General features: G+C 40.8%; 1 pseudogene; it reads left to right on the top strand.

The window, feature by feature from the left end:
• The first annotated feature begins 5,864 nt into the window (after positions 1-5,864).
• On the top strand, positions 5,865-8,975 carry LOC111606144 (annotated as a pseudogene).
• The last annotated feature ends 7,166 nt before the right edge of the window (positions 8,976-16,141 follow it).

Raw genomic sequence — 16,141 nt, 5'->3', positions numbered from 1 at the left:
TTGAAACGGGAAAAGAAAAGAGACCAGCGGGACTGACGGGGATTGTGTCTTTTGGCGGATTGAAGGTACGACAGATTCTTATGGTCTGTCCAGACCAAGATGGGATGCTCTGCGCCCTCCAGCCAGTGTCTCCATTCCTCCAAGGCTAATTTGATGGCGAGAAGTTCTCTGTCTCCAACATCGTAGTTCCTTTCAGCAGGGGAGAGTCTACGAGAGAAAAAGGCACAGGGGTGAGTCTTTTGGTCAGATTCGGAACGCTGAGAAAGCACAGCTCCGACTCCTGAGTCCGAAGCGTCAACCTCTAGGATGAACTGTTTCGTGATGTCCGGCTGAATGAGGATAGGAGCATTAGCAAACCGAGTCTTCAGCTTTTTAAAAGCCGTTTCTGCTTCGGGGGACCAGTGGAAGGATCTCTTAACTGAGGTTAAAGCAGTCAAGGGTTGGGCTGTCTGACTATAGTTTCTGATGAACCTCCGATAGAAATTAGCAAACCCCAGAAATCGTTGAAGTTGTTTTCTATTCTCTGGGGTAGGCCAGTCTAGAACAGCTTTGATCTTCTCCTCCGATGGTCTTACCTGTCCGCCCTCGAGCACGAATCCCAGGAAGGTGACTGATGGGCGGTGAAATTCGCACTTCTCAGCCTTTACAAACAATTTATTCTCCAGCAGTCGCTGGAGAACAAATCTTACATGTCTCTTATGTTCTGACAGAGTCCTGGAATAGATCAATATGTCATCAAGATAAACAAAAACGAAAATGTTCAAAAAATCTCTCAAAACGTCATTAACTAAGGCTTGGAAACAGGCAGGTGCGTTTGACAGGCCGAAAGGCATCACTAAATATTCGAAATGGCCCAGAGGTGTCTTAAAGGCGGTTTTCCACTCATCACCCTCCCGGATCCTGAGAAGGTGATAAGCGTTTCTTAGATCTAATTTAGTGAAGACAGTAGCTTCCTGAACCGGTTCAAACGCTGAAGCTAGGAGAGGTAGCGGGTACTTATTCTTGATGGTGATCTGATTTAACCCCCGGTAATCTATACAGGGTCGAAGGGAACCATCTTTTTTGCCCACGAAGAAAAACCCCGCCCCGAGCGGAGAAGACGAGGGGCGAATTATTCCTGCGGCTAGTGACTCATTAATGTATGTCTCCATACTTTCCCTTTCAGGTTTGGAGATATTATACAGCCGACTGTTGGGCAGAGGCGCTCCAGGTAGGAGATCTATGGCGCAGTCATATGGGCGATGCGGAGGTAGAGAGAGAGCACTAGCCTTACTGAACACAGGGGCTAAGTCATGGTAGTCTGGAGGGAGAGTAGCGAGATCGGGTGGGTCCGCCTCCTGCCGGTTTGCCGGTGACTGACCCGTCGGCACGGCAGAGCGGAGACAGGTGGAGTGACAGGAAATAGACCAGGATTCAATATGCCTCTTAGACCAATTTATTCTGGGGTTATGAAGAAAAAGCCAATCGAAGCCCAGGACAACAGGTGAGTTGGCAGCCGGGAAGACAAAAAATGATAATGTTTCACGATGGTTACCTGAAACCAGGAAATCCAACGGCTTAGTTTGGTGTGTGATGTCAGGTAGTTCCTTGCCGTCTAACGCTGCAACTCTGAGGGGTGTGGCTAACGGATAGGTCTCTATGTCTAGTTGCCGGACTAAGTTTGAATCGATTAAATTTTTCTCACAACCAGAATCTATCATGGCGGATAACGTCAATGATTGATCATCAGTGAACAGTGTAGCTGGTAGCAGCAGACGAGGAGAATTTCCAGACTGTAGATGGTCCGCCAGTCTCCTCATTTCCTCTGGCGGACCACGGCTTTTGCCTTGGAGGGGCAGGTGGAGATGCGATGTCCAGATTCACCGCAGTACAGACAGAGGTTCTCTTTGAACCTTCTTAGTCTTTCTTCCGGGGAAAGCCGAGTACTCCCGATCTGCATCGGCTCCGTTTCGGCTGGTTCTGAAGATGGAAAAGCAGAATTACTGGTTTTGTCAGAACATGATCTCACAAACGGGTGGCAACTCTTGGCTCTTTCCCTATTTCTGGAGCGTAGCCTATTATCCAACCGGATGGTGAGGTTTATCAGTTCCTCCAGGGTCTTAGGCTCATCTAAAACCGCTAACTCATCCTTTATCGAGTCGTTTAATGCATGGAAATATGCGCTTTTGAGAGCCGTCTGTCCCCAACCTGAAGCTGCTGCCTTAATCCTGAAGTCTATAGCAAACTCAGCCACCGATCTTCTGCCCTGTTTCAGTTCTAGCAGACTTCGGGAATCCGATGTTTTATCTGTATCCTGGTTAAAAGCCTGCTTAAACTCATCCAAAAAGTCATCAAACGAGTATCCGTAATCTGCGGAGTTGGGAAATCTAGCCTCGGCCCATTCTAGCGCTTTTCCTGATAGATGTGACAAAATGAAAGAAATCTTTCTTCCATCATGGAGGAAGCTCTGAGGGGAATGATTGAAGATAATGGTACACTGAAACAAAAATCCTCTACACTTGCTGACTTCTCCAGAAAATCTTTCAGGCAGGGACGGACGGAAATCTGAAACTGTAGAGCGAACCGAATCCACAGACCTGGAAGTAGATTGTGGATCAGGAACTGGAGCGGGTGCTGGGGCGACCGCAGAAGCCTGTGAGCTAGTTCCTTGCAAATAACTTGCAATCTCCTCTAATCGGCGGTTTGTTTCCGCTTGACGATTGTTTAACTCTCGCAACGCGGCGTCATGGTTCTGAATGAGAGTGTGCTGTTGTTCCAAGGTTTTCCGGAGTGTTTCCGCAGGGCTAGGTTGTTGGCCAGATTGTTCTGTCATGCTGAGGTCTAACTTCTTAACCCACATGCAGAACAACACCAGAAGCCGAGATTGATTAAAGAGATTTATTACAACCAAAGGGAAGGGGGGGGAAAAACAGATAAACAATCCGGGAGCGCTTGGGACTGGATCTCAGGTCAGCTAGGGAAGAAACAGACGGTAAGTTGGGGTCGAGGAAATTTGGAGATGGCGCTGACTGAGAGCTTACCTCCGATCGGGAGGAGAAAGGACTGGGGGGAAAAACCTGGGAAATCCGGAGTCTGTTTTGAGGCGCGGAGGGCTGCGGCGGCGTTGGAGGACGGACAGGTAAGTCTGAACTGTTCTGCCAGAAGCAGGCTGCCGGGCTGTAGGTTCGGAGGGGTCCTGGGCTGGATCTATCTTCAGCACGTCTCAGGTCAATCAGCTGAAAAAGGTCAGAGACACAGATGGATCAGAATTCAGGAAGCAAACAGGAAGAGTAGAGCTGGAGTGAGCCGGTACCATAACTAGCTAACAATCTGGCAGGGAAGTGTCAGCAGCCTCCTCCAGTTATACAGCTCCTGATGGCAGAATGGTTTCAGGTGCGTGGTTCAGGAGACGCCCTCAGATGGAACAAGGCCTCCAGCGCCCTCTGGTGGATGAACAGCTCCGGATCCCAACAATTAGGGAACATGTAGTGAATCACAGAGATCTGATTTAGGCAGAAAATAAATGAGATGCCCAGAAGATGGAAAACAAGCTGACATGTCATCAGTGTGCGTCATTGTTCAGTGAAGATGTAAAAAAATAAGTTTAAAAAAAATAATAAAAGTATATTAAGTTGGAGAGAGACGGTTGTGGTTAAGAAAGTATTGAGTATATTTTATTTTTATTCAGAACTAAGAAAATTGCGGTGATTACATAAAGTAATAATAAAAATATATCTCAAAATTTATTTTATTAATATGACGAGTAAAATATAGCTTCATATTGAAGATTTTTAATGTTAACTTAGACATTTGATTATCAATTTAAAGTTATTGGGCTTCAAGGCTTCAATTTAGATTTTTTGAAACTATTTGGTAGATTTTATTATTGAAACCTGTTGGCATGACTTCCTCCAAAAACCTCATTTTCTCTGGAGCTTTTTAAGCTGGTTTAATTCTGTATTGCACAAAGGCTGACATTTTCCGAGCATTAAAGGCTGGAGCGATCCGGCAGGTTGTTAGTAAAAGCCTTGTCTTTCCAGGAAACCTGTTGCTTTTTCACTGCAGTCTGACAGGTTTCTAATTGCTCCTCCAATCTATATCTCTTGAGAACATTCAACAGATTTCTTAATGTTTTTAAAACACACACACAATCATAACACGGCTCTCTGTAGAGCAGATCTTCAATACAAACAGCAGTAAACATAATGAGATCTGATGGAGTTCATCCGCTTTGAGCTAGCTGTCACAACAATCGCAGTCAGGACAGAATAGCTGTCGGGAAATAAAGCTCCAAAATGATCAATAGTTCATATTTTTTATTTTATTCTTGTAAAGGAGCTCAGTAAAAGGAGTAACCTGTGATCCTGTTGTTACCTTTCAGGTAACTCAGTTTGACAAGAGTCAGTTTTTACTGCTGTTCTCCAGACAAAATGGCTGCCTGGAGAAATTATAGCTGTTGGGATTTTCAGCATATAGAATAAAATAAAGAAAAGGAATTTGTGTTGATCTCAGTTCTTGATTCTTCCTCCAACAAAGCATATGTGGGGTCAGACACTAATGTGGGACAAGAAGACCTGGCTAGCTAATTGTTTCCACCAAAATTAGTCTCTGATGTGTCAGGTTGTGGAAACCACTCACAAACGCTTAATTTGTGAATTGTTCACAGTGTAACAAGTGGAAGACGAAGTGTTTCCCCACAAAGAAGGACGTAGTTCTAATTAGCTCTTTAAACCTCAATAAGGTCGATTTTGTGATGCTATAAATAAAGAAAAATCATATTTTGTTGTTACGTTGACCACTCTGTTGAGGGTAAACAGACCGTTGAAATTGAACAAGTTGCTAACCACTTAGCATTAGCTGCTAAGAATCTAGTAGCAGCTAAGATAGAAATCTGTACAGCTGTATTTATTAATAGGTTCTTTTTATTGCTTTGAAATCTATTCAAAATATATCCTAAATTATTCCACAGATCATTGGATATGGGTCGGATTTATCTGCTGTAAAACATAACCTTTGTTGAGACTCTTCACTGCAAAAACAGAAAGTCTTACAAAAAATTATTTTTATCTAGTTTCTAGTGCAGATATCTTAGTACACTTGAAATAAGACAAAATTAACTTACATATAGCTTTTAAGCAAGATGTAGGCACTTATTTTAAGTCAAATATTCCTTAATATCCTTAATATTCCATTGGGAAATTATTTCACTTATAAAATGGAAAAAAATCTCTTGTTATAAGTGAAATAATCTGCAGATGGAACTAGAACTTTTTCATCAATATTAAGGAATTACTGACTTAAAACAAACTCCTATATTGCTGAAAAGGTACTTGTAAGTTAGTATTGTCGTATTTCAAGAGTGCTAAGTAATTTGCATTGGCCATACAGTAATGCATGTTAGTGTCTATTTTTTGCTAAGATTAAATTAATAATTCAGATGTATTCAGAGAACATAACCCAAGTTTATTCCTCCTGTTAGAACCGATTTTATAATAAGTATAATAAGTGATATAGTAATTAAAAGCAGTGTTGGTTTCTGCACAGCACTAATTGAAAATACGAACAAGCTTCTTCTATAATAATCATCCAGCAGCTGAATGATTATTATTTATTCATTCATAAACCAAATTAAATAAAATAATAGTTTTACTCTCTTCAGTCCTGAAAAGTTTCAAACATGGCAACAAATTCGTTTCAATGACAAAACCTTGAGTAATGCATCAGCCTAAACTTTGCTCCTCCTACACCTCCCACTTTATCTGTGAGGGTGGGATGGGCTGAGGGTGTGTGTGTGTGTGTGTGTGTGTGTGTGTGTGTGCGGTAGTACATAAGCAGAGGGAGAGAAAGTGAGACCAGGATAAGACCACAGTGGCTAAGAAGTGATGATCGGTCACACAGCCAGCCGCTGCGCTCTGCTGCTCTGAATCCGGCTGATTATTTTTCACCCTTTCACTGTTTCTCCTCCACTTTTCTTCCTCACGTCGTTTCACTGAAACCAGAGCAACAGGATTGTTTTTGGTGCTTGAGGAGGAGCTGAAAGATGAAAATGGGAAAAAGAAACAGCTGAGATAATCCTGGACCGCTCCAAACATTCCCAAACTGAATCATTTCCTGCTGCTTTTCATCGGCTTCGTCAGTTTCCTCCTCAGCTTCTTCATGGACAGAGTTTTCATGCGCATGAAGCTGCCAGGATACATCATGGACTAAGAACATGGACAACAGAAATTTACCAAACAGAATCATAGAATCAGTTATAAATAAAGGTGACACTTATCCAAATCTTAACCCATTCAGGACTTGCTGTAACAAAGAGAAGAAGTAAAGATGAACTCCACGGCTCAGCAAGGCTTGATCCCATGCTGCCTGAACGGGAGCTGGTGCCTGGGAACTCTGCCAGAGAAAGACGTTTCCAGAGAGGAGAAGGATTCCTCTGCTGGCTGCTACGAGCAGCTGCCGATTTCCACCGAGGTCTTCCTCACTTTGGGCATCATCAGCCTGCTGGAGAACATCCTGGTGGTCGCCGCCATAATCAAGAACAAGAACCTCCATTCCCCGATCTACTTCTTCATCTGTAGCCTGGCGGTCGCTGACATGCTGGTCAGCGTCTCCAACGCCTTGGAAACGATCGTCATAGAGCTGATCAACAGCGGCAGCCTCACCATCCCCGTCACGTTCATCAAAAGCATGGACAACGTGTTCGACTCCATGATCTGCAGCTCTCAGCTCGCCTCCATCTGCAGCTTGCTCGCCATCGCCATCGACCGCTACATCACCATCTTCTACGCCCTGCGGTACCACAGCATCGTCACCATCCGGCGGGCGTTGCTGGTCATCGCCAGCATCTGGACGTGCTGCACCGTCTCTGGCATCCTGTTCATCATCTAGTCAGAGAGCACCATGGTGCTCATCTGCCTCATCACCATGTTCTTCACCATGCTGGTCCTCATGGCGTCGCTCTACGTTCACATGTTCCTGCTGGCGCGCCAGCACATGAAGCGCATTGCCGCCCTGCAGGGCAACGCGCCCATCCAGCAGTGCGCCAACATGAAGAGCTTCATCACCCTCACCATCCTGCTGGGGGTGTTTGTGGTGTGCTGGGCGCCCTTCTTTCTGCACCTCATCCTGATGATCACCTGCCCCAGGAACCCCTACTGCACCTGCTTCATGTCGCACTTCAACATGTACCTCATCCTCATCATGTGCAACTCCGTCATCGACCCCATCATCTATGCTTTCCGCAGGCAGGAGATGAGGAAGACCTTTAAGGAGATCTTCTGCTGGTGTATTAGCTTTCTGTGAGACGCTCCAGGTAGTTCATCTGTAATCTGTGTGCAGTGCAAACCTCCAGGTCTGCAGGATAAGTGGGGTTGATTAGACGGTTGGCTAACAGAGGATTTGTCTGCAGTCCACAATGTTGTGAATCTAAAAGGATGAAGAGCCTGAAATGTCAGTTTTGCAGCAGCACAGATTGAAAATGCTTCGGCATATGATGTTTTTAAAGCACATTAGACAGCTAAGAATGAGATAAGAGACTAACTTTGTTACAACTGAGATTACTTTATGTCTCCATTGGTTTTTGAACATGGAACCATTGGGGTAGGACTTTATAGCATCGCCACATAAGGTGATATGACATTACTCTTAACTCTAATCATAACATTGACCTATAAGGTGATCATACCTTATAAGGCAACCACAGTATTGCATTATAAAGCGATCATTACATTATAATTATAACTTACCCTTATAAGGTAATCCTGCAATCACAACTCTGTCTTATAAGGCGAGTTTTTCTCTTTAAATTAATCACACCATTGATTTCTGAGGTAACCATAACTTTGCCTTATGATGTAATCAAGGATAAAAATAATGCCTTAAAAGGTAATCATACCATTGTTTACTGACACAACCATGATATTGCCATAAAAGGAGGCCTATTGCTTCATAAGGTTATGAGAACAATCACGCCCTCTCTTGTACTCGCTTTTTTTTTTCATTTTTGGCCACCTTTATTCAACTGAAAGTTTACAAAACAGCCAAATAAATTAGTGTTTTAAAACTTAATTCAGTTAAAGGAAGCTAGGTGTGCTAAATGTTTGCAAGTTTAGCAAAGGTGCTAAACGAAATATTAGCTCTGCTATTAATAGCAGAGCTAATTATAATGTGATTGTGCTAATTGTAATGCGCTAATTAGCACATTAGCAGGTTAGCGGAAGTGTACCCACCGCTTTGATTTCATCACAGCACAAATTTCAAGAACAGTATTGGTCTCTTTCCAGCACAAATCAGCTAAACTTTATTATTAAACTATTTTCTTTTATAGCAGACTTTCAGTACCAAATAAGAATTGTTTACTTCAAACCCTCAGGCAAAAAAGTAATGTCATTAAGTTAAAAGTTGTCAAAAAAAGTTTTTTAGCACAATGTTGAGCTAAAAAAATAATCTGAAATATTTGATGGCACCATTCACAGGTTCAAACAGGGTAAAAAAATCTGCTTGTTTCTGATCTACGCTCTTGTAAGTTTGTGTAAGTATTTGTGTAAATTTGCACATTTGAGTTATTCACACTGGCACCTTTAAGCATGTGGTTATAAGTAAGTCTATTTTTCAGTGTGTTTGTGTGAAAGGGAGGAGTATAATTAATGTAGGTTTTCTCTGTGTGTCTGACCTGCTGCTTTTTTAAATCTTTGCCTTAATGGTGTTGCACTGTGATATAAAAAGAAACCGTATTCTGTATGAAAGTGTCTCAGAAAAAAAAGATTATGTACAGTTTTGATGTTTTAAGTGTTGCCTTTTTAATGTGCACCTCTGTAAACTTGAATTGCATTCAAACGCTCACAAAACGCACAAGAGAACAGATGTAAACAGGGTGTCTTATCAGCTCCGCCTGACATGTGACTCATGCAACTGAAAAACATGTTTTGTATTTTTTTTCCCATCAGTGCGTACTGTGAATCACTGCTGCTGTGACTTGAATAAATCATAATGCAACCTGAGCCGCAGATCTGTATGTAACTTTACTCTGATTTTGCACAAAACTGAGATAAAACTCAACGTTTCCTTCAGTTTGGGAGGAAATCCAACCTTCAGATCGCAAACCATTAAATGATGACTTCCAGAAATCCCTGTAGGTGATGAATAATCACTTCGTCTTCAGGAGGATTTTATATATTGCAGCTATTCAATCTGATAAAGCCAATTAATTTGGCTTTATCTTTCTTTACAGCCTTGAATGGCACCTGAAAAACCTTCAGTGATGCTTTTAAAGCAGTGGCAGAAGCAAGAAATTGAATTATTTCCAATGTCAAGACAATTTCAAATTAGTTTTGGTTGATAGGAAATTAAAAATGCAACAGTTTTCTTAGTAGATCAAGAAAAAGAGATTGTAAAAATCACCCAGAACTGGAAAAGGTTAATAGAATAAAGTCGGGAAAACTGACTTTGTTATATTTCTTTTTCAGCAATAACATAGATGCTAACTAGCTAGCGAGGGTAATGTTTCAGCCAGTCAACAGTACATAATACAGATGTCTGCGTACGACTCAAACTTATGCCTGACAGAAAAGGCATGTGAGGGAAAAACCATAGATTACGCATGATTAGACAATTCTAGCAAAAATTTTATACCTGTGATTATCGTATTTAAGGCCAAACTACATTTTTTTACCTGGATTTAAGGCATTTTAAGGCCTTAATTTTAGATACTTGAATTTAAGGCTTTTATAAGGTGCTATTGCAGGTCAGGCTGCAAACGACAGCTTTAGCTCCTCTTCCTCATCCCTGTGGTCCTACTGCCATCTGCAGAAAAGCACTGCTTGGTTAGAAACAACCAATCAGGGCCAGGATGTCTGTCATTGCTCTAGCTGCCAGCATAACCTATCATAAATGCTAGGTCCTATTAGTATGTAGACCAATGACCGCAAATAAACAGTTTAAGTCGTTTCTCTGACACAATCACATTTAAGAGTGAGTATGTGAGTTTGATTGGCAGCACTAAGACCCGCCTCCTGGCTCTGATTGGTTGCTTTTGGTGCATTTCTCCAGACGACAATGATACCTCAGGGAAGAGGTGGAGGACATCGATCTTTTCACAGATTAACTGTCTCATAACAAACTGTCACAACATAGTGACAGTTTTAAGAAATATGTTAAAAATATTATTTTATTCTGATTGTTTTGGCTACAACTATAAAGTTTATTTTGTGTGAGATTCATCTGAATTATCTATTTTGATGTATTTTATGTTGAAAATCTTTTGTTAAAAGAGTGTTACATTTATCAAACTATTTTCTACATCCTGTAAATTCCTCCTTCATTTTGATTTTAAGTTTAAATCCCCACAGTAATCTACAATATGGGGGATTTGGAGCAGGAGAGCTTTTATCCACATTCATATATTTTAATAGCTGGATAAGTCGTCTGAAAGCTTTTACTTGTGAGAGGTGTTTTCTATTTTCTTTGTTAGCTAAGCTGTTTGCATTTGAGGGTCTCTGCTGGGTCACCCAGAACGAAACAAATCCATCAGGAAGACTTAGCTGAAAGAAAATACAAAACTTTGCTCATTTAGGCTGAAAAACATTTCTTGGAGGGCAGAAGCATAAAAGCCCCTCAGGGGGGATAAACAAAACCCTAAGCCTCCACTGCAACGGGGTTTATGGTGAGGATGAAGATTTGAATGTTTGTTTTTATCAGGTGAAAGAAAAACATCTTTATTCTTTTTATCTATTACTAAATTTACTCACTTGTTCCCTCTATCACGAACAAAAAAAGACTATCAAAGTTAAAGCACGACAAATAAACACTTCTTCAGAGCACAAATCTGAAAACTTTGGCTAAAATTTGGTAAAATTATGACTTATTGGAACCAATAGATGGAAATTTGTGTAAAGTTGAGTTAATTCTTTACTACATTTGGACAGTGTGCTAAAATGTTCAAGTAATATGCATAATTTAAACTACAAAAGTACCTGTAAAGATTTTTTAAAATAAATTTAGGACTAAATTACAACACCTCCATTTTTATTCCTACTTAAAATAGATTGAATAAAAAATAGATGTAGTCAAAATATTTGTGCTATTTAACTGTAAAGTTGGAGAGAAAAAAATCCTATGGGAGCCAAGTAATTGTATTTTTTTCAGTTTACACAAATACAAAATAATATGTGATGAAATAATAAATATTTTGTAAGTGATAAGAAAACATTTACATTTATGGCGTCAGAATTTTACAATTGGCTAAAAATGACACTTTTGTTGACATCAATCTTTTTTTTTGAGGAACTGATCTTCTATTCTGAGCATAAAACACCCCAGTTTATCTACATAGTCTTGCACTTTTGTTCTAGAAACAATAAAATAAAACAGAATATTCTTAGATGGATCAGTGAAATATATTATAAAATACACTGCCTGGCCAAAAAAAAAGTCGCCACCTGGATTTAACTAAGCAAATAGGTTCAAGCCTCCTATTGGATAGGTTCTGCATAGGCGATTATCTTCCAGCTGGCAACAAGTTATTTAACCCCAGCTGATGCAATGAGTAACTCCTCATTTCTTAAACAACCGTGGCAAAAGACACATCCTGTGGTCGTGGAAAAGACGTTAGTCTGTTTAAGAAGGGTCAAATCATTGGCATGCATCAAGCAGAGAAAACATCTAAGGAGATTGCAGAAACTACTAGAATTGGGTTAAGAACTGTCCAACGCATCATTAAAAACTGGAAGGATGGTGGGGAACCATCGTCTTCCAGGAAGAAATGTGGTCGGAAAAAAATCCTGAATGATCGTGATCGGCGATTACTTAAACGTTTGGTCAAATCAAATCGAAGGAAAACAACAGCAGAACTCAGGAGTATGTTTAATTGTGAACGCAAAAGCATTTCCACACGCACAATGCGAAGGGAACTCAAGGGGTTGGGATTGAACAGCTGTGCAGCCGTAAGAAAACCTCTAATCAGTAAGGCTAACCAGAAAAAAAGGCTTCAGTTTGCTAGGGAGCATAAAGATTGGACTCTGGAGGAATGAAAGAGGGTCATGTGGTCTGATGAGTACAGATTTACCCTGTTCCAGAGTGATGGGCGCATCAGGGTAAGAAGAGAGGCAGGTGAAGTGATGCACCCATCATGCCTAGTGCCTACTGTACAAGCCTGTGGGGGCAGTGCTATGATCTGGGGTTGCTGCAGTTGGTCAGGTCTAGGTTCAGCAACATTGTGGCCCAAAGAATGAGGTCAGCTGACTACCTGAATATACCGAATGACCAGGTTATTCCATCAATGGATTTTGTCTTCCCAAATGGAACGGGCATATTCCAAGATGACAATGCCAGGATTCATCGGGCTCACATTGTGAAAGAGTGGTTCAGGGAGCAGGAGACATCTTTTTCACACATGGATTGGCCACCAGAGAGTCCAGACCTTAACCCCATTGAGAATCTTTGGGATGTGCTGGAGAAGCTTTGCGCAGTGGTCAGACTCTCCCATCATCAATACAAGATCTTGGTGAAAGATTAATGCAACACTGGATGGAAATAAATCTTGTGACCCTGCAGAAGCTTATTGAAACAATGCCACAGCGAATGCAGGCTGTAATCAAAGCTAAAGGCGGTCCAACAGAATATTAGAGAGTGTGACCATTTTTGGTGGTGACTTTTTTTTTGGCCAGGCAGTGTATATATGAGTCTATAAATTATGTTTTCTTTGTATGATAGTGTCAAAATACTCGTGTATTTTGATACAAAAGTATATTAAAGAATAGTAATAAAGAGTTGAAATTAAAAAAGTAACCTCACTCCTTTTTGGACAGGTACAGTAGCTAAAATGACTGATTCTTATGTGTAAAGCATTGCTTTTTTTATGATTTGTTAAAAACAATAATAAAGAAATAAAAAAATAACTGTTATGAGAAACGCTCTAGCTGTTGAGCAAATGATGAAATTGATGTGAGAAACAAACCAAACCGTCTAAAAAACGGTCAGATTCTCACAGCTGTGCAGAAGCAGTGAGCTGCTTCATCTCTGGCTCTTCAGGGTGTCACTTATCAAACAGCATCTTTAAGCCAGGAGTCCTGCTGAATCCTGATGTGCTGGAGAGAAACGCCACAACCAGCGTTATCAGTCAGAGCCTCGCCTCACTGCCTTCCAAACAGCCAATGAACCAGCAGATCGGACCACCGATCGCCACCGCGTTGTGGCTCCGCGTTATTCTTTACGCTTGATTTAAGGCTGAAAAATTTATTATTTTTAGGATATTTCATCGTTTTGTGCTCTGCTGCCTCCGGCTCATATCAGATGGTGCTTCTGGGGATTTGTACTCGAAGCTGCTTGCATTAAATTAGTCCGTGTTGACTCAGCGCCTGGCATCCCCAGCCACGGCAAATAATGCTGGAATTTATTTCCAAGTCAGGGCCTCAGTTAAGGTCAATTAGTGCTTTCATTTGGATTGCTGAAAGAAAGCACAAGCAGTGTCCTTTGTTAGAAAGTGATAATTCCCTGATACAAACCTGTCAGACTGCAACCGAAAATGATTTTGTGTAATATTTAAAGACGTAAATAGTAATAATCATTAGGCTTAATCTTAACCATTTTTGGTTAAATTAGATTAAATCTTTGTATTACGTAAGTGAGTCTTTCACACCGGTCCTTTTATTTCACTTTAATCAAACTCTAGTTCATTTGTCTAGAACAGGGGTGTCCAAAGTGTGGCCTGGGGGCCATTTGTGGCCCTTGGAACACTTCTGTATGGTCCCCCGACTGCAGTTGCTAAAGACAAAAGGGAAATCCTACAAATGCCGCTCCATTTTTGTTTGCATTTTGTAAAGAAGGAAGTTGCGCTCAGTTTCTTCTTCAGATGTTTTCATGTCTTTTCCTTCAGTTGTTTTTGGTGCAGCGCCCCCACAGGCGAGGAGGGGAACAGGTTTTTCAAAGAGTTTGGTTCATTTGACTCAGTGCAGTGTGAAAGAGAACCACAGCAGCTGAAAAAGTAACAAATGTGGAGGTTTTGGTATCCGAATTGAGTCTATTAGACTACTGGGTGGAAAAACTTTTAAGATATGTCATACAAACAAAACACAGGGCTAGTAAAGTTCATGTTGACTTTTCAAAATGTGGTTTAAAGTGTGGTCTACTGTATATAACCACACAGAGTAGACTCTCACCTATTTGCAGTTTAGTATTTGGAGATTTTTTCATAAAGCAAATGTAAAATACAGCTGAAATACCTCAACGCAAAGCTACTTGACATGCTACTGGCTATCATTGAAGCAGCCAATCCAGGAATGCCAATTATTTTTCTTGCTGCTTTTTGGCTGAACTTTCAAGAGCGGAGATAAGGAAGAGCGTAGATGTTAGCTAACAGATTTTCATAGCAACTTTCCACAACTAGAATGAATCAAGGCAAAGTTTCCAAACTTGGAATCGTAGGTAAAATCTGAGTCTTAAATGATTTAATTTTTCCACATAGTCTTACCTATAAACGAAGAGAGGTGCATATAAACAGATTTAGTTTGAACATTTAATCTTTCATGGTTACAATAAGGGATCTCTTACATAAATCACATCCAGACTGTAGAGTATTTCTTCACTCAGAAATGTGAATGCGTGGTGAAAGTCATTTGGATGTGATATAAACCTCGTTGGAGCAGAACCAGAGTTGGAGCCGTTCTAATCGATGCACTTCTATCAGGGAGGTGACAGCTGTTGTGTGGAGTGAAAATGCTAAGTCTGCAGGTGGTTAATCACTGTTATATCACAAGTGGCTGAAGGGTCCATTTTCAGTCCTTTCAGTTTTATCTGCCTGTTATAGGAAAAATCAGACACAAATCAACGTAGCAGTAACACGATAAGACTAATTCCAGCGCTAACAAGAGACGTTCAAGCAGTGATGGAGTCATTAGCAAGTAATATTTGCACATAAGCACAGATCAAGGCTAAATCACATTATTTTAAATTAAAAAACATTAGTCAGTGCCTCTAACGATAAAAATGAAAATTATTGAAGTGGGGAGAATTATGATTTGAAAGACAGAACATGAAAGCTGCAAACATTTGTTGGATGAAATGATTTAAAGCTTTACAAGTGGTGTCTCTAACCTTATAGTCCAGTAGATTCGGTTCAATTTGGGACCAAAATTGCAACATTTGTTACATTTTCAGCTGCTGCGGTTCTTTTTCACACTGCGCTGAGTCAAACAAATCAAGCCCCTTTGCAGCGTCCTCTCCTCACCTGTGGGGGCGCTGCACCAAAAACAACTGACGAACACAACACAAAAACCTCTGAAGAAGAAGACACCATTCTGCCTGAACGTTTGATCCCAGTTTGGAGTGGAAATCAGTGGCTTTTCAGGAGATAGAAATCCTGATGATGTTCAGTCTGTACTTAAGTTTTTTTCTAACTGTCTTGTCTCCACATTTGATTGTTGAACAACTGAGGCCCATTTTCTGCTATACTGGATAAGTGGGACTGGCGCAGTACCTTTAAAATCCATTTCTGTGACCTGGTGTGGCTTCATGCTGAAAGGGATAAGAGCCAGTTGAGTTGAGTTTTTTATTGTTCGTGCTTTTGATTGTTTTCATAACTTGGTTTGTTCGTCCAAAATACATCTTTGCTTGGAAGCATGAAGGGCACCTGCCTCCAACATTGAAACACATTTTTTTCAGATGATTGACATTTTGAGTATAGGATTTCCTTGGATTGTTCCTTGGATTTCCTTGGATTGTTCATCCCTGCAGGTTTCCATGACTACAGCGTTGATAGTGAGATAATAGTGTCTCAATGGGAAGTTAATAAAAGAAGCAGAGAATGCCATTCTTATGGTTCATATGTTGTTGTATGTGAGTGTTATATAATCATAAGTCAAGTTTATTTCTACAGCACATTTCAGTGTTTCAGCATCTTTTCAGTTTTCTGGAAGTTTGTTCCAGATAAAAGGATTAAAGATAAACACCTGGATGAGTTTCTCTAGATGTTACGGCGACATTAGTCTTCAGGTGACAGAAGGTTGACTTTGTAACCATATTTATGTGTCGTTGAGGACTGGACTGGAGAGTCCGACCCAACTCTCCAGTCGTTTCAGTAATATGCCATGAAAAGCTGCACTGAGGTCCAACAGAACCAGTACTGTGGATCTTCCACAGATGGATGTCATTCTACACTTTGACTAGAGCAATT

This window comes from Xiphophorus maculatus, chromosome 21, assembly GCF_002775205.1.
Source record: "Xiphophorus maculatus strain JP 163 A chromosome 21, X_maculatus-5.0-male, whole genome shotgun sequence".
Classification (NCBI taxonomy): Eukaryota; Metazoa; Chordata; class Actinopteri; order Cyprinodontiformes; family Poeciliidae; genus Xiphophorus; species Xiphophorus maculatus.
Note: the sequence above shows the minus strand (reverse complement) of the source record. Positions and strands in the feature narration are given on the sequence as shown.